General features: G+C 34.0%; 1 non-coding gene across 1 annotated transcript; it reads left to right on the top strand.

Moving 5' to 3' along the window:
• Positions 1–227: 227 nt before the first annotated feature.
• On the top strand, positions 228–354 carry LOC150008170 (small nucleolar RNA SNORA19). The gene has a single exon (XR_016511561.1). It is a non-coding gene; the product is annotated as a small nucleolar RNA SNORA19 (small nucleolar RNA).
• Positions 355–1,294: the final 940 nt, after the last annotated feature.

Here is a 1,294-nt window from a genome sequence, read left to right as displayed (position 1 = left end):
ATGTGTCAGGTTAGGGTCCAGGTAGAGGCCCGGTGACCGCCATGTGGCACTGGGGTTGCGGCACTGAGAAGCAGGCCAGGTGGTGTTCAATAGGGACCATCTCCCTTCGGTTTGCTGACCGGAGCCAGTGCGGCCATGTTCTCATATGGCCACACTGTCCACAGATATAAATGGACCTCTTGTGCTTTAGACATATAGTGTTATTTTCTTATAAAAGTGATTTATGTGTGCACATTTCATTGACCTGCTTTCTCGTATGTGTGGCAGTGTTATTTCTTATGTGCTATACAAATAGTTGAAGGTTAATTAGCAGTATAACTCGGTAGTAATGCTTCCAGTCTCCTTCCGACAAGTAATTAAAAAAATAAAATAAAATAAAAAAAACAAAAAATAAAAATTAAAAAATTAAAAAATAAAATAAATAAATAAAAAAAGTGATTTATGTCTATTGCAAAATAAATGAAAGAAATCTGAAAGATGGAAACATAGACCATTATCCACAATCCAGAAAATGATTGTTAACCATGTAGTGTTCTTTTTTTTTTTCTTTTTGGTTTTCATTTTTAACTTTTTGTATTTATTTCTACTTAGTAGATTTTATTAAATTAGTGAGACCATACCATTTAAACAACTTTGTATACTGTTATTTCATATAAAATCATCATGAACATTTTCTCTGATCCCTAAAAATTCTCTGAGAAGAATCTGCACTGACTGGATTGGGTACACCATGATGTACTACCTATTCATTCTTTTCCTGATGACTGCTCTAGAGATAGCACCTTGTTATTTATAATGATCTTTATTATAGTATGTAGCAATTAAGGCGCATTTTATATTTCATGTTCGGCTTGTAAAATTTAAGGTAATTAGAGGTGTGCTAGTTTCTTAATAAACAGGCCATTTTAGATGCATCTCTAGCTCTGAGGGACATTCAGTATGCATGCTGTGCTGGAAAAAGGTCCGGAATGTCATCTGTATTACTAATCCGTGTCATCTTACAAGTAAAGGACAACTTTCTCATAACTTCTAATCGGGTTTCTTCTTTCATACCCTTTGCATGTAACTTTTCCCAAATAACAAAAAAATAATGATATAGGTCGGAAAGGAAAAGAGTTGACTACAAAGTTTATCTATAGGTACAGAGTATGAAGCTAAATCCTGAACACAGTAGTCTGATGTGTTTAGCAATATTAGGAGACCATTAAACACTTCTCGTGGCAATATGCTACTATCACTTTGTGGAAACATATTTTTTGACATACATATTTCAAATATTTTCCAGTTCGTTAGT

The sequence above is a fragment of the Furipterus horrens genome, unplaced genomic scaffold (assembly GCF_987537825.1).
Source record: "Furipterus horrens unplaced genomic scaffold, mFurHor1.1.pri manual_scaffold_5, whole genome shotgun sequence".
NCBI classification, from domain to species: Eukaryota; Metazoa; Chordata; class Mammalia; order Chiroptera; family Furipteridae; genus Furipterus; species Furipterus horrens.
The sequence above is the reverse complement of the archived record's forward strand: the minus strand, read 5'-3'. Positions and strand labels throughout refer to the sequence as shown.